We start from the raw sequence: 15,765 nt of genomic DNA on the forward strand, positions 1-15,765 counted from the left end.
AGGGTGGTAGGTACAACGGAAGTGTTGTAATAGAAACCAAAAAGAGTATATTTTCTTCACGATGTGGCCAGTAAGTGGATTCCTCTGTCACCATATAATTTCAAGGGTATGCCCTAAGCAGGTAATATCTTTTCTAACAAATTTTTGCCAACAGCTGAATGCCTCAACCCAATGAGAAAACACACACCACATGACAAGGACTTAGTTGCAATCATGAGAAGGTGGTGGGTCCATTTGCCAGATCTCAAAAGGCTCGCTAGGTAAATCGAAATGGCTGAGAGCTGTCTGAATCATTTTCCCTAGGTGAAATTTTGGACAAAAAGTGCAGGTTAACAGCACTTTCTTAGCAGCTTAGAAACATTTCCCACTAATATTGCCTCATAAAGCTTATAGTTTGTCAGTTGCCCAGTGAGTCATTTGATGGGCTATTTCAAGTAATTGTTTGTGTGGGTTTTTTTTTTCCCATAGATTCTGATAGTACTGGTTTGTTATTTGGATCGTACTCTAAATTTGTCAAGGAAGTGAAAACAGAATGGTCAGTCCAATAAAGTTTTTCTCTGTGTGCTATGCTGGCTTAGGCATCCTTTATGAGAAGATTCAAATCTTCTTTAGGAAAATAGTATTTGCTTTGAGGTTCCCAGTTTCAATAGAATTTAAAGCAGGCTGATTTTACTGCTTGATCATCTAAATTATTTCCTTTAATCCCACCCTCATTAGATCAAGACTTGAGCCAAAAAAAAAAAGCTGGATGCTTAAGCAACTGAGCCACCCAGGTGCCCCCAAAGCTACATTTTTTAAATGTAATACCCCCAGATTTTAAAAATACAGCATCCAAGGCAAATCAAAATCATGAACAACTATGAAGTTGTAGCAGTAACTGTTTTACCTTTTGCTTAAATGTAAAGAGCTCTATCTGGAGCATAAAATTCTGGCTGTTGGTAGCCATTGGTAAAAGAGCTGCTTCCAACATTTGGAAGAGAGTGGTAATAGTACATCCAGCACAGTTTTCCCTTCCATTATTCCTATATAGGAACTATCAGAAAACCAATAGCGTTGGCATTATTAGTTTTCTGTGAGTCAGCTCTAGGTGTCAGCTGTTAGTCAAGGTTAGAAGAGTCATGGCATGTCTACACAACAGGTGAAGGGAGCAGAGATTCAGAGAGACCTCCTGTTGGAAGTGGGCCCAGGCTTGGCAGGCAGGTGCAGCAGAGTCCCTGAACCCTGTCCCAGGCTCCGAGGCTCCTCCCAGTAGCCTGCCAGTCGGAGGGAGCGGATTTCCGCCCCTCCCTCGGCTGGGGTCCACGTGGCAGGTGCACTGCCGCTACCTCCACGCAGGGCCTGGTCCGCCCCATCGCATGAGATACGGAGTGAGAGTGGAGCAGAACCTGAGCCGCTCCTCAGGTGGCCCTTGGAGGTTGTGGCAGAGCCTGCCTCCTGAATGACAGATCCTGTGGAGGATGTTATAGCTGTAATCTCTTTAAAAAGAAAAAAAAAAAAGGCAGCGAAAGATAGTGTAGAGCTAAGTTAGAAGAGGTGAATCGGCTTACAGAAAGATGTTGAGTGTGATGAGAATTTAATAAGGCTTCTGCACAAGAAGCAAATGCTTAAGGGAGAGCCCATGACTATCTCTCCTGTTGGTCTGGTTAAAGCAGTTGTAGCTGAAATAGCTCTCATGCAAAGAGGAAGTCCTTTGGCTACTGGGTCTAACACTGGCTATAACAGCCAAGAGGTCTATGTTAACTCTGTATTTTTGAATATGGGCACCCAAGGCATTTCCTTCTTTCTCTGTAGAAAGGAAAAAAAAATACACACACACACACAAAAAAAAACAAAAACAAGACTGATAATTAGGGTGCCCCAATAGGAGGGCTGAGAAGTCTTTTCAACTGGCCAAAAGCCATGTGAGTATTTTTTTCCCATTGTATGGTATCTGATTTGTCAGATTTTAGTAGAATATAACAGAATTGGGTTATAAAAGACAAATTTGGTATACAGTTCTTATAAGATCCTGCAAGACCTAAAAATTCTCCAAGGTATCTCTTCCCGGTTTTTGTCTGTGGGAAGCTTAAAATGCTCTGGAGGCTGTTGGGGTGCAAGAGGAGACCTAAGTCAGAGATCAAATGCCCCAGATATTTTAACTCATTGAGTATGGATGAAATGAAGTGTTTTTTTTTTTTTGAGACTTTGTGGTCTTTAGTTGCTAACAGTTTAAGGAGGTGGATACTATGCTGTTTACATGCTTCATTGGAAGAGGAGCAAAAGTGAAGAGCATCAACATACTGTCTAAGGATTAATTTTTTTGTGGGAAAGTGTCACCTGCCAAATCTGCATGAAGATTTGTGAAAAATAAGGACTGTCTGGGTAGTCTTATGGCATCACACTCCAAACATATTTTTGTCCTTCCCAAATGAAGGCAAGTAAAAACTGGCATTTATACTAAAGAAGGCATTACAGAAACCAAATTACAGTGAAAAACTTACTCTTTGTGGGAATGGAGTCTGGAGAGTGTGAAGGTTAGGGAGAACTGGGGGTCAGGGAATTGAATGTTATTATTGGCTTTGGGTTCCTGGACAGACTTGCACCCTTGTCCATGAGGTTTCTTTGCAGAAAGGATGAATGCTTTACAAGGGCTGATAAAAGAGACTACAAGGTTTGGAGACTTGGATTCCTCTATAATTGGTTTTATTCCTGCAATAGCTTCAAGGTTTAAAGGATATTGCCTGATACTAGGAAGGGGTTTGCCTAGATCAACTTGAAACTTAACTGGGGATGCAGAATGGATCCACCTGATATCTATCCTAGGTTTTCCCCTAAGTCCTTTAGGAACTTTTTCTAAGAAAGTTAAGCTCTCAGTGTCCTTACTAGCTGATTTAAGGGGAAAGAATATTAGAGGTATTGAAAGGTTTCCAATGCTGACAGTGAAAAGAGGGGTTGAATTGATTTTAAGAATGATTTCTCTTTTGAGTTGCCTGGGTAGCTCAGTCAGTTAAGTGTCCGACTCTTGGTTCCCACTCAAGTCATGATCTCATGGTCATGAAATGGAGCCCCACGTTGGGCCCTGTGCTGAGTGTGGAGCCTGCTTAGCATTCTTTCTCTCTCCTTGGTATTTTTCCTCTCTCTTGGTATTTTTCTAAGAAATTTCTTCCAAGTAGATTGACAGGAGCTAAGAGAACTAGTAAAAAGGAATGCCTATCCTGAAGAGGTGCCTAACTGAAAAGGTAAGGAAAGAGACTCATGAGCTGTTAAGGGTTTATTAGAAATTCCCAGCAATGGATTTTTTTTCAGTACAGGATTGTTTGAGCATGAGCACAGAAGAGTTGCTCCAGTGTCAATTAAAATTGTAAGAACCTCATTTCTGATCATTAAGGAAGTTTCACCCAGATGATTAAGGTGCAAAATCAGAAAAACCTCTTGTGTTTCCTGGGAGTAGCCTCTGTCCATTAGAGGGCTTGAGGGCTTAGCATTAGAAGATTGCCTTTGGTGTTTCTGTGTAAGACACTGTCTGGGTTTTTCACAAACCTGGGTGACTCAGTCGGTTAAGCATCCATCTCTTGATTTTAGCTCAGGTCATGATCTCATGGTTTTTTTTTTTGTTGTTGTTGTTGTTTTTGTTTTTGTTTTTGTTTTTGTTTTTAACTTTGAGCCCTGCTTGGGTTTTGCACTGACAGCATAGAGCCTGCTTGAGATTCTTTCTCTCCCTCTTTCTCTGACCCTCCCCTGCTTGAGTGTGCTATTTCTCAAAATAAATAAATAAACTTAAAAACATGAAAAAACTAATTGAAGCTAATTATAGCATTCATAAACTAGTTTATTAAGCTTTTGAGTACATGTCTGGATTTTTTTATTCCAATCTATGGCTTTAAGGAAGACATGGGGAATGGCTTCATGTAAAGCTTTAGCAATGAACCCAAGAGGTACCTTGTCCTATGGTAAGACCCACTGGAGATCATCTAATGACATTCAGCCTTTGGCAACCAATGTTAAACTTGACCCTGTCCAACAAATAGATGGATCAACTGATAGATCAAAGAAACCAGAGTGGTAGGTTTGGATGAAAATATTAAATTTGTCAGGAAACTGATGAGAGTCTTCAGAAACCCTTGGAAATCCTTGGCAATAGCTCTCAATTCAGCCTCTGACTAGGGAGAATATAAAATGTACAGGAGTATAACTTTTAGGTCTAACCTTGAAAAGGTGCATTGGAACAGGACAGTGTGAAAAGGATAAAACAGGAAGATCTAGAGAGTTCTTGGGATATTGGGGGTAAAGAAGAAGTTTGGCTATAAGAGGGACAAAGAAAAGTAGAAGAGGGAGAGAGAGAGCAACCCGAAGCAGCGGAGGCTGAAGAGAAAAGTAATTCTGTAAAGCCTTATGATTCTTTTCAAACTGAGAATTTTTCTCTCTTAAGTTGGAAACAGTATTCTGAAAAGAGGCAATCAGTCTTGAGTTCATTTTAAAGTTTCCAAATACCAATTAAGCATCCTATTTGATTTGTCTGGTTTTAAATCTGTGGTTCTCAAGTCAAGTTCTGTGAGTTCAAAAGAGCCCCAAAGTGACCACTGTAATTGCAATTGATCTTTGGAATTTTCAGTCCACTGGGATAAATATTTATAAGAAGAATCCTAGTTCTTAAACATGAAACCAACTGGACTTGCTGAGAGAGGAACCTCTTGAAGAAACTTAGAATAAGAAACCAGTTCAAGACACTAGCATTAATTTGGGACCAAAGAATTGAAATTCAGGGTACATAGATTTAGATAGATGCCCAAACAGTGTCCTGGTTATAGGAAGTGGACTCAGGATTTTTATAGACATAAAAAAAAATGTTAGGTAAGTTGTTTTAAAGAAGAGTTCATTGTTCTGACAAGCAGGGCTAGATTTGTACATCACTGATTGGTCAGGCAAAGTGGTCCCCAGGTAAAAGTTCTTTTTATCAGTCTTTTCAAACAAGATTTTCTCATTCTTCCTGACTTTTTGGTATGTTGAAGTTTGGCCTGGTTCAAAGATTTAGGACACAGGATGTGCAAGGCAGTTCCTATGAAATAGCTATTCCAGGTCTATTTTTAAAAGTGCTGAAATTATGAAAAGACCCAAAATGTCCATCCATTGATGAATGGATAAAAAAAAAAATGTAGTGTGTGTGTTTATACACACACACACACACACACACACACACACACACACACACACAAATGGACTATTACTCAGCTATCAAAAAGAATGAAAGCGTGCCATTTGCAATGATATGGATGGTGCTAGGGTGTATTATTGTAAGCAAAATAAGTCAGAGAAAGACAAATACAAATGAAAAATATGATTTCATTCATATGTGGAATTTAAGAAACAAAACAGATGAACATAGGGGAAGGGGGAGAAAACAGAGGCAAACCAGAAAAACAAACAAACTCTTAGCTATAGAGAACAAACTGAGAGTTACTGAGAGGAGGTAGGTGAGGGGATGGGTTAAATAGGTGAGAGTATTAAAGAGGGCACTTGTGATGAGCACCGGGTGCTGTATATATAAGTGATGAATCATTAAATTCTACACTTGAAACTAAAAGCAATAAATCAATAAATAGTAAAAATAAAAAATGGCTCTACTTATGTCATTTTTATAAGTATAAAGCAGGTCACTTAATTTAAATACATTTAAGAAATTCTATTTAAATATAAGAACTTATTAGTAACTTATCTTTGAATATTAGAGAATAAAATTATTGAGCACTTTAATATACAAAGGAGGGGCAAATATTGGTTAGGGGCATAGCATGAGATATTTATTGCATTATTCTATTATTGTTTAATAAAATGTTTTATATTTATATTTTTAAGACCATATTTTACTCTATCTTTGCTGTTTTTAAACTTTTCCTCAATCATTTTTGGTGTAAGGTATTATACGCTAATATACTAGAAGAAAGGGCAAGTCTAATGTTTTTCTCCCAATAGTGTACTTTGTCAAAGTTTAATTTATTATTTAACATTTTTGATTATTCTAATTTCTAATTAATGGTGTATTAGTGTTTTTAGGTGAATCTCGTAGGTTCTTGATGTCATGGGTTCCTTTCTGTGTTATGTAAGGCATTGGATAGAGAGACACTCTCTAGGTGAACCAAATAAAAGTTAAAAGCTAAATATTTTGAAATGAAATTCAGAATGTAAAAAGTTAATCTAATTGATTTTGGATCCCAATCATGTTTATGGTCCTCAATTATGTAAATTAGATTAAATTTTTAAAAAAATGCACATTGATATCATCTTTTCCCCTGTGGAACAGATGTCCTTACCATACAAAAACACTAATACTAAATATCAAGACTGTCCAATATGTCTACATAGCATCATAGCTTTAGGATATTTCTCATGATATGTAATACTTTTTACTATGTCAGGCCTTTTGGTATAGTGTTTATGATCACATGTTTCATTAAAACACAATTAGATTTGACATCTGTCCATGATGATGACTATCTGAGTGAATTGGATTTGCTCAGTTTACCATTTCCATGTAATGTGTTCATATTCTGCAATGGTCAGGTACCAATGGCTGCACAAGGAAAACTAAATATTAAATAACCTATGTATAAGACTTAAAGTTTATGACACATAGTAAATTTTGGTTGTTAAAACACCACAGTGTCTAAAATATGCTATAATCTTAGGGGTGCCTGGGTTGCTCAGTTGGTTAAGTGTCCAACTTTTGATTATGATTCAGGTCATGATCTCACAGTTTGTGAATTTGAGCCCTGTATCAGGCTCTGTGCTGATGGCTTGGTTCCTGCTTGGGATTCTCTCTCCCCTCTCTCTCTGTCCCTCCCCTGCACTCTCTCTCTCTCACTCAAAATTAATAAATAAAAAATATGTTATAGTATTTTTAAACAATTTTTTAAATGTTTATTTTTGACATATATATAGAGAGAGTATGTGTGAGTGGGGAAGGGGCAGAGATAAAGAGAGAATCATACAGAATCCAAAGCAGGCTCCAGACTCTGAGCTGTCAGCACAGAGCCTGATGTTAGGCTCGAACCCACAAACTGTGAGATCATGACCTGAGCCAAAATTGGACACTCAACTGACTGAGCCACCCAGGCACCCCAACATATGCTATAACCTTAAAAGTTTCCTTAGATTTCCATTTTTTAATGTATTTAATGAGAATCATCTGTAAAGTGTTATTTTTATTGAAGTCTTTTAGAACTTTGGACAGTGTTAGGTATTCCTTATACATATCCCACAGAGTGTGATTTTACATATTTTTTCTTTTTTTTTTCAATATATGAAATTTATTGTCAAATTGGTTTCCATACAACACCCAGTGCTCATCCCAACAGGGTATTGAGGAGGGCATATTTTTTCAATAATCTTTAAGAAAGAGATCGTAAGTATAGCAACTGTGAATCCCCCAAATCACAGAATAATCTTTCAGAGAAGAGTCTTGTGTCAGCAATTTTAATATACTACATATATAGTATCTTTTTTGAAGATACCAGCATTTTATTTTGTTTTTTATTTTTATTTGTTTATATTTATTTATTTTTGAAAGACAGAAAGAGAGAGTGCTCAAGAGAGAGAACCCACAAACCACAAGATAATGACCTGAGCCAAAGTCGGTCACCTGACCAACTGAGCCACCCAGGCATCCCAAAGATGCTAGGATTTTAAATGGTATCAGAATTCTTGCTGTGAAGAAAACTTTTTTTTAGTTTTACTTATTTTGAGAAAGAGAGAGTGTATGTACACACACATGCACACATGCACACAGGCAAGCAAGGGAGGGGCAGAGAGAGAGGAAGAAGTAGAATCCTAAGCAGGCTCCATGCTCAGCCCAGAGCCAGAAATGGGGCTCGATCCCATGACCCTAAGATCATGACCTGAGCCAAAATTGAGCTGGTTGCTCGACTGAGAACCCAGGTGCTTCAAGAAAACTTTTTTAAAGCCAAAATGTCTCAAAATTATTTGCCCAACAAACTTTCTCCCATATTCTATTTTTTTTTTTAATTTTTTTTTCAACGTTTTTATTTATTTTTGGGACAGAGAGAGACAGAGCATGAACGGGGGAGGGGCAGAGAGAGGGGGAGACACAGCATCGAAAACAGGCTCCAGGCTCCGAGCCATCAGCCCAGAGCCTGACGTGGGGCTCGAACTCACGGACAGCGAGATCGTGACCTGGCTGAAGTCGGACGCTTAACTGACTGCGCCACCCAGGCGCCCCATCCCATATTCTATTTTTGTGTGTGGGTGCGTGATAGCAACTATAACTGTAATCATAGATAGAAGGGCTAAACCCACCCCTGATTACCTTGCTCCCCTACTCAAACCCTGCAATGTTTTCTCAAAACCACAGAGGAAAAATCATTCTTCCTATGGTTTGTAAAGAAACACGTGATTAAGCTCCTGGTCTTCTTTCTTTCTTCATCTTCAGATTTTGGTTGGCGTCATTCCACTGCAACCACATAGAGTACTTCTGTCCCGAGACTTTTCCCTTGTTGTTACCAATATCTGAAATACACTTTTCTCAGATAATTGCAGCTTTATTCAGGGCTCCAAAATTGGCTTTACCATTCTATCTATAATGGCATTCCTGTAAAATGATCTTGTCCCTACCTTCTTATATTTTCTCCTAATATTGATCACCTACTCCCTGAAAATTATACTCAATATTTATATCATTAGTTTCTGTCTCCCACCATATCAGAAACATAAGTTCTATGACAATAATCACTTAAAGCTCCTTTGTTTATTGTTACTATCCATCAGTATGTAAAATATGACCAATATACAGTAAAACTAAAATATTTATGAAATATTTAGCACTCAGCTCATCAGAATTCTAAACTTAAAAGTTATACCTGAAACAAATAAATCTGTTTAAAGTGACTTAAATAAAATCAGTTTTGAGCTATCTATATTTTATCTCATCCCTGAATTAGGTGTGATTAAGTTAGTACTTCCAATATTGAATTTGAGGTAACAAAAATCTATCTTTTTATAACTCGCATCCAGTGAGAAAGATGAAACTGAGAAAAGGGAGGAAAATACTATTTTAAAGTTTATTTATTTGTTTTGAGAGAGAGAGATAGCAGAAGAGGGGGAGGGCCAGAGAGAGAGAGATCCCAAGCAGACTCTGCACTGACAGTGTGGAGCCTGATGTGGGGCTGGAACTTATGAACTGTAAGATCATGACCTGAGCCAAAACTAAGTGTTGGACACTTAACTGACTGAGCCACCCAGGTGCCCCAAGGGAGGGAAATTATATATTGACTTATTCCTAAAATAACAAAGGAATAGAAAGAAAAATGTGAAGAACATTGGAGACACTATAGAACCCAAATGCATTTTTGTTTAAAGTGTTCAAAGATGGTTTTCAGTACTAATTAGTGGAAATTAAATATGAATTATTTGTGTTTGTATCTCTTCTCTTACTGGCAGTAGTTATTTTGGTAACACATGTAATTACATAGCTTTTTCTTATATTACCATCCAAGACAACTCAGGATTATTAGGAAAAGCAGGGTTAGGAAACATAACACACTCTAAATTATTTCTTAAATCAATCAGATAATTAATGTTTTTTTTCCCCTCCCACATACTATACTACAGTTGAAGTGTTTACTGTTCAGTGTAAGTTTCAAATGCTAACTGCACATCTGATGAGTCTAGAGATTTAAGCAGTTATTATAGAAAACTGACATGTTCTTATAAAAAGCAGAATTCACTCTCTTACCCTCTATTTACTCAAAGGATAAGTTTTACAACTGTGTTATCACCACCAACCAAAGTTGATTTAAGAGACATGATGTCTTCTTCTTTTTCTTTTTAAGGCATGACTTCCATAATAATTGATGCAAGAGAGACCCCTAGCAGCATCTACACATGCTGAACTCTTAAATCAATGATATTGGCTTCATTCCCAAGTAACAGGTGTACCTACATTGATTAATCCTTTTTTGCCACCGAGAAAAGGAAATACGACATAAGGGGCATTCACCCTGACTTTTCCAAATATTCATGGTATGATGTAATATTTGCAAAAATATAGGTAGCACTTCACATTTTCACCCTGCACTGCCTAGCCAACCGAAATGGATGGAGTCATAGGTGGCAATAAAGCAGCAACATGGATGCTAGTCAGGATGAAATAATACTTGGCTGGAAACCACAATATTGAAAATCAAAATCCCTGACCATTTGTCTATTCTAGTCACAGATTTGCAAAAGATATATGGTAAAAGGGTATACAAGACAAAAAGTTTCCTATTTTAAAAATTAATAGATGATACCTCAAATTTATCAGCAACTTTGAGTAGCCACTGAGAATAGTTGGAAGAAATGGGTTCAGTGGTGCCTTGACTATGGACTCTCTAGATGGACATGTGAAAGATAAAATAACCCCACGGTGAGATACCAAAGGAGGAAGAAAGCAATGATAGTCACAGTAGAACCAGTCAAATCTATACCTCAAACCCCCTCTGGGATGAGGTTTCTTACTAAACAATAAAGGGCAGCCTAAGACCTTCTTATCATATTGTCCAACCAGGGATATTACAAAGAGAGACAAGAGGATGATATATTTCCACATTTTCAGTGGTCCAATGTTTACCACTCACTTGAGCTGACTTGCATTTGCAGCAAAGGATGAAAGGGAGAAGAAAGCTTACTCTCTTTAGAAGCCAAAATTTTTCCTACCTTTTGTTCTTTATTTTTAACCTACTGGGCTTAGAAGTCAGACTGTTTTCAGCCAGAAATATTATATCTGTGAAGGAAAAAACTCAACACAGTACAGTATCAGAAGTATCTTACCCAAACCTTCCTGCATTTTTTATTCTTATTAATCTAATATTCGTATTCACCCAGAACAATGACATATACATTTTAGCCACAGAGTCCTCTTAAATGGAACATAAGAGGACAATTAAGTTGACTTTAAGAACACATACGTTACAGAATGAAATTTTAATCTTCTAGATCCCATCTAGAAGTGCCAACACATTTTCTATCCAAACTCATTCGATGAGGGTTACACAGTGGACACTATATAATAGCGTGGTGCCAATAAGGAGAGCTTCAAATTTGTCCCTACCTCATAAACTTTGACAGTGGGAACCTCTCACATTTTCAAGTGAACCTATTGATTCCACAGTGAAATTAATGTTCCACAATAATATAAAAGCATCTGACCCACTCAGTTTTCTTATTCTGCTTTGTGAAAGCCAGAGAGGTTTCCCTCAGTGCCTATTTGGAGTTTCAATTAGCAGGCCCATCATCCTCTCTAGTGCTTGTTCCCATTCACTCCTTCACCACTGAATAACCCCAACTCCAATTTTCTTTTAGGGGCAAGAAGAGACATAAGAATATAACACCAGCTCTCTATGAAAAAAAAAAATTAGAACAACAAAACAATTTCAAAATCATAGGCGACAGTTGCTTAGAATATTCACACTAATTTCTTCTTAAAATATAATTTTTCAGCAAATCAATGTTTCTAGAATCCAAAACAATTCAATCTAGAATCATATAGATAATTACACTGTATCAAGCTTTACTAATAATTTTAAAGATCAAGTAATCTGGAGGCCAGACAAAGCAGGGAGAAAAATCATCCCATGTGACTCTTCTGTGGGCCCTTCCTTTTTCACATCATACACATGATTTCTGCTCCAGAATAATAGGAGAGGTTTTAATAAGAGGTTCACAGGTTACTCCATACAGCAAGATGTTATGAAACATCTATGTCCTATACCCCAGAGAGTTGCAAAGTTTATGTAACATTCCCTGTAAATTATATTTATTTTACTTATGCAATTCTAATCCAGGGACATTAAGAGTACTGCATAGATAACGACTAGTATCATTCATCTATTTCCCCAATCAATTATCATATATACAAGGAAATTACACTCGGTCACCTGATTTTTTTTTTCCTTCCTCCAGAGTGTCCCCTCATTCATTAATCATGGAAGAAATTGATCACACGGACAGGACCAGGCCTGGGCTCTGGTGGGAAGCAAGCTACTGCATCTAGCTAGACCCTGGGCCCTGTCTAGCTCCTCTCTTCTGTGCCCCCAGGCCCATAGGCAGCAGCCGTGGCACCTGGCCAGAATGGCATGATCCTGAAGCCCCACTTCCACAAGAGCTTGCAGCAAGTATGTGGCCACATGGTTCAACCAGCTGGCATGGAAGTTCTGCAGACACAAGGCATGGCAAGCCAGAGCAAGCCCCATCACCCGCATCCCCTGTTTGGACCTGTCCGGACCCACCTGGCCCATCATGAGGTGCCCTATGAGGAAGTAGCACAACAAAGTATGAGCTGGCTGGGGTTTCAGCTTGGAAGAGTTAGGGTTGCTGGCATTGACAAGAAGGTGGCATGAGCTATTGGGATCTCAGTGGATCCAAGAAGGCAGACAACTACACAGAGTCCCTGCAGGCTAATGTTCAGTGGTTGAAGGAGTACTGCTCCAAGCTCATCTTCTTCTCTAGGATGCCCTCTGCCCCCAAGAGGGAAAACAGCTCTGCTGAAAAACTCAAATTGGTTACCCAGCTGACAGGACTAGTCAAGCCCACAGGGAATGTCTATAAGAAGAAGAAAGCCGGAGTCATTACAGAGGAGGAGAAGAACTTCAAGGTGTTGACCAATATTCACATGGCCTGTGCCAAGACACTGCTCTTTGACATCCAGGCAGAAAGGGCCAAAGAAGCTGTAGAACAGGATGTTAAAAAGAAAAAATAAAGTGCTGGGGTGCCTGGGTGGCTCGGTTGGTTAAGCGTCCGACTTCAGCTCAGGTCATGATCTCGCGGTCCTTGTGTTCCAGCCCCACATCGGGCTCTGTGCTGACAGCTCAGAGCCTGGAGACTGCTTCGGATTCTGTGTCTCCCTCTATGCCCCTCCCTTGCTCGTTCCCTCTCTCTCTCTCTCTCAAAAATGAATACACATTATGTGGCACCTGGGTGGCGCAGTCGGTTAAGTGTCCGACTTCAGCCACGTCATGATCTCGCGGTCCGTGAGTTCGAGCCCTGCGTCAGGCTCTGGGCTGATGGCTCGGAGCCTGGAGCCTGTTTCCGATTCTGTGTCTCCCTCTCTCTCTGCCCCTCCCCCGTTCATGCTCTGTCTCTCTCTGTCCCAAAAATAAATAAAAAACGTTGAAAAAAAAATTTAAAAAAAATGAATACACATTAAAAAAAAAAGAAAAAAGACAGTGCCATTGCAACTTATGATTAGTAAAAAGAAAATTGATCATAGGCTGGCTGTTATAACTTTTTTCCCGCCTAGTCTACTATCTAACCTAGGTCAGTAATTCCTTATCACATTTAAAATTTTTTAAAAATGTTTATTTATTTTTGAGAGAAGGTGGGTGGAAGAGAGAGAACAAGAAGGGGAGGGGCAGAGAAAGAGGGAGACACAGAATCCTGAGCAGGCTCCAGCTCTGAGCTGTCAGCACAGCCCCACAGGGAGCTCAAACCCACAAGCTGTGAGATCATGACTTGAGCCGGAGTTGGATGCTTAACCAACAAAACCACCCAGGCACCCTCCCCCTATAATGTTTTAAAAGATATTGAACAACATTTTTGGCAATAATATATCATAAAGAACATGGCTACTAAATCCAAGATGACCATCAGAATCTGAACAATCCAGTGGGAATAGGAACTATCTATAATGCATGATATTTAATTATACTGCCAGGTATTTATGTACCCAAAGGATACATAAATTCAAATTTATGTACATGATTTGTACCTTTGGGTATATGATTTGAAGGGATATATGCACTCTGATGTTTATAGCAACATTATGAACAATAGCCAAATTATGGAAAAAGCCCAAATGTCAATTGACTGATGAATATATAAAGAAGTGGCATATATTACTCAGCTATCAAAAAGAATGAAATCTTGCCATTTGCAATGATGTAGATGGAGCTAGAAAGTATTATGCTAAGCAAGATAACTCAGAGAAGACCAATACCATATGATTTCACTCAAATGTGGAATTTAAGAAACAAAACAGAAGAACATATGAGAAGGGGGAAGAGAAGACCACTAGAGACTTTTAATGATAGAGAACAAACTGAAGGTTGTTGAAGGGAAGTGGGTAAAAGATGGCCTAGATGGGTAATAGATATTAAGGAGGACACTTGTTGTGATGAGCACTGGGTGTTGTATGTAAGTGATGAATCACTAAATCTTACACCTGCAACTAGTATCACTAGATGTTAATTAACTATAGAATCTAAATAAAAACTTGGAAGAAAAATTAAAAAAAAAAATTTAACGTTTATTTATTTTTGAGACAGAGAGAGACAGAGCATGAACGGGGGAGGGGCAGAGAGAGAGGGAGACACAGAATCGGAAGCAGGCTCCAGGCTCTGAGCCATCAGCCCAGAGCCCGACGTGGGGCTCGAACTCACCGATCGCGAGATCGTGACCTGAGCTGAAGTCGGACACTTAACGGACTGAGCCACCCAGGCGCCCCAAAAAGTTTTTAAAAAATAAACATGGTATTAAGACCATATAACTCCATAGGCCTTTTGATATTTTTTGACCAGCTCCTTACTCTTTTTCCTCTATCATTCACACTTATTTGAATTTATTTATAGGCGTTGATGGAGACACTTATTTTCATCTATAATTTTCTACAGCCAAGTTCACATTTCCTAGTTGATCCATATCCATAGGTATTTCTACACAGGTATAAAATCAGAACTTCATATAAACTGCTACTAAGTTTCTAAAAATATTTTCTTATCCTGTGGATCATCATTGAAATAGTCAGATTTTTATTTAATTCTATCAGTGTGCATGCAAATCCTTTGATACACTATGTAACTGAGGCAGAGAGATTAGATGTTGGATATAGCACATTTCAGTTAAAATTGCAATGCTGTTTCTGCTCAATAGTCACACTTTCCAAGCACCATACATCTCCATTACCCAGGAAGGATACTACAAGTCACTCTTCACTAAATTTGGGGTTCCATATGGTTTGTGGATGTAACCATATATCACATATCATAGTACAAATTTTTATAGACACTGGGTTTCCAAGCACAAAGTCCTATAAAGTACATAAGACTAAGTAGTTCCAACCTTTCCCTGTATAGTTTATATATATGTCAATCTGTTAAAATAACAATAGTATTAAATTATGATGTCTCTGTAATCATCAAAAAGGTATCTACCAAATAACTGAAATGTGGCGGGGAGAGGAGTAAAGAATGAGTTCAAAATTAAGTGACCATCGGCTTAATATAGACCGCTATATTCAAAAGATGTTATATATAATCCAAATGGTTACCACAAATAAAAAAAATAATAGGTTTTCAAAAAATAAAGAGGAGGAATCCAATTATATCATAAAAGAAAATTAGCAAGCCATGAAAGAGAGAAAGAGAAGAAAGGATCAGAGAAAAACTACAAAAACAACCACAAAACAAGTAACAAATGGCAATAAATACATATGTATCAATAATTCCTTTTAATGTAAATGGACTAAATGCTCCAATCAAAAGACATAGGGTAATAGAATGGATTAAAAAAAAACAAGGCCCATCTATATGTTGCCTTTAAGAGACTCATTTCAGACCTAAAGTCACCTGAAGATTGAAAGTGAGGAGATGGAGAAACATTTATCATATAAATGGAGGTCAAAACAAGGATGGAGTAGCAATACTTATATCAGACAAAATATACTAAAACAAAGTCTATAAAAAGAGACAAATAACACTATGTAATAATAAAGGGGACAACCCAGCAAGAAAATCTGACAAG

At 38.2% G+C, this 15,765-nt stretch overlaps 1 pseudogene; it reads left to right on the plus strand.

The window, feature by feature from the left end:
- Positions 1-3,877: 3,877 nt before the first annotated feature.
- On the plus strand, positions 3,878-12,727 carry LOC125166452 (60S ribosomal protein L13-like; annotated as a pseudogene).
- Positions 12,728-15,765: the final 3,038 nt, after the last annotated feature.

The sequence above is a fragment of the Prionailurus viverrinus genome, chromosome B2, assembly GCF_022837055.1.
Source record: "Prionailurus viverrinus isolate Anna chromosome B2, UM_Priviv_1.0, whole genome shotgun sequence".
Taxonomy (NCBI): domain Eukaryota; kingdom Metazoa; phylum Chordata; class Mammalia; order Carnivora; family Felidae; genus Prionailurus; species Prionailurus viverrinus.